The sequence below is a fragment of the Elephantulus edwardii genome, unplaced genomic scaffold, assembly GCF_000299155.1.
Source record: "Elephantulus edwardii isolate Elephantulus edwardi_28Jun2011 unplaced genomic scaffold, EleEdw1.0 scaffold00032, whole genome shotgun sequence".
NCBI lineage: Eukaryota > Metazoa > Chordata > Mammalia > Macroscelidea > Macroscelididae > Elephantulus > Elephantulus edwardii.
Window position 1 is genome coordinate 14,345,129 of NW_006399782.1, and position 2,294 is coordinate 14,347,422.

The following is a 2,294-nucleotide window of genomic DNA, read 5'->3' on the forward strand; positions in this document are numbered from 1 at the left end:
ATTGGTCCAGTGGTGAGAACATTTGTCTTCTTGACATTGAGCCTCAGTTCACACTGAAGGCTATAGTCCTTGACCCTCTGCAATAAGTGTATGAGGTCCTCAGTTTCAGGGAGCAGGGTTGTGCCATCTGCATAACGCAGATTGTTGATAGATCTTCCACCAATTCTAATGCCACGCTTCTCCTCATAGAGCCCAGCCTCTCGGATAATCTGCTCTGCATATAGGTTGGAAAGAGAGCGGACCCCTGGGAGCCCTGAGCAGCCTCACTGCCGCCGCCGGCCTAGTTACCATCACACCCCGGGAGGAGCCGCAGCTGCCACAGCCGGCCCCAGTCACCATCACCGCTACCGTGAGCAGCGAGGTCGAGACCCAGCAGCCGCCAGCCGCCCCCACCCTCAGCGCTGCCGACACCAAGCGGCGCAGGAAGCAGCGGCCCAGGCAACCTCACATCGGCGGCGCCTGCCGGTGGGGGCAAGAATGTCATCGCAACGAAGGTTTTGGGTACAGTAAAATGGTTCAATGTAAGGAACGGATATGGTTTCATCAACAGGAATGACACTAAGGAAGATGTATTGGTACACCAGACTGCCATAAAGAAGAATAACCCCAGGAAGTACCTTCGCAGTGTAGGAGATGGAGAGACTGTGGAGTTTGATGTTCTTGAACGAGGAAAGGGTGCGGAGGCAGCAAATGTTACAGGTCCTGGTGGTGTTCCAGTGCAAGGCAGTAAATATGCAGCAGGTCTGGTGGTGTTCCAGTGCAAGGCAGTAAATATGCAGCAGACCGTAACCATTATAGACGTTATCCACATCGTAGGGGTCCTCCACGTAATTACCAGCAGAATTACCAGAATAGTGAGAGTGGGGAGAAGAACGAGGGATCGGAGAGTGCTCCCGAAGGCCAGGCCCTACCGCAGGCGATGGCTCCCACCTTACTACATGCGGAGATCCTATGGGCATCGACCACAGTATTCCAACCCTCCTGTGCAGGGAGAAGTGATGGAGGGTGCTGACAACCAGGGTGCAGGAGAACAAGGTGGACCAGTGAGGCAGAATATGTATCAGGGTTTTAGACCACGATTTCGCAGGGGCCCTCCTCGCCAAAGACAGCCTAGAGAGGACGGCAATGAAGAAGATAAGGAAAATCAAGATGAGACCCAAGGTCAGCAGCCACCTCAACGTCGGTACCGTCGCAACTTCAATTACCGACGTAGACGCCCAGAAAACCTTAAACCACAAGATGGCAAAGAGACAAAAGCAGCCGATCCACCAGCTGAGAATTCGTCCGCTCTCGAGGCTGAGCAGGGCGGGGCTGAGTAAATGCCGGCTTACCATCTCTACCATCATCCCGTGTAGTCATCCAACAAGAAGAAATGAATATGAAATTCCAGCAATAAGAAATTAACAAAAGATTGGAGCTGAAGACCTTAAGTGTTTGCTTTTTGCCCGTTGACCAGATAACTACAACTATCTGCATTATCTATGCAGCATGGGGTTTTTACTATTTTTACCTAAAGATGTCTCTTTTTGGTAATGACAAACGTGTTTTTTGAAAAGCCTGGTTTTTCTCAATACACCTTTAGAGGTTTTTAAATTGTTTCATATCTGGTCAAGTTGAGATTTTTAAGAACCTCATTTTTAATTTGTAATAAAAGTTTACAACTTGATTTTTTTAAAAAAAAGTCAACAAAACTGCAAGCACCTGTTAATAAAGGTCTTAAATAATAATAATTTAAAAAAAAGTATGGAGATAGGACACATCCCTGGTGTACACCCTTCCCAATTTTGAACCATGCAGTGTTGCCCTGCTCTGTTCTGACGACTGCCTCTTGGTCCAATATAGGTTTTGCATTAGCACGATTAAATGTTCTGGGATTCCCATTCTTCTCAGAGTCAGCCACAGTTTATTATGATCCACACAGTCAAATGCCTTTGCATAATCAATGAAACACAGATAGACATTCCTCTGGTATTCTCTGCTTTCAGCTAAGATCCATCTAGCATCAGACTCAGAAACCCAAAGAAGGTTCAGCTATATGTCTGTTTGGAGTCCACAGCAAGGACAGTGTTTGAGATATAAATGGTAATTCATTAAATTTAAACTGTAGAAAATGGAAATGCTTTTGAGTTGTAGTGTTTACCATGTACTGCCAAGAGAACAGTGTGTCCTAGAGAGGGTAAAACCAGGTTGCTACTTGGAGGAAAAGATTTTGAGGCTCTGTATCACATACTTGGGTATGTGACCAGGTGGGCCCAGTTCTTGGAGAAGGACTTCGTGCATGGAAGGGTGGAGGC

At 47.2% G+C, this 2,294-nt stretch overlaps 1 pseudogene; it reads left to right on the forward strand.

Moving 5' to 3' along the window:
* LOC102850118 overlaps positions 1-1,319 on the forward strand; it is a 3,000-nt pseudogene extending 1,681 nt beyond the window's left edge.
* Positions 1,320-2,294: the final 975 nt, after the last annotated feature.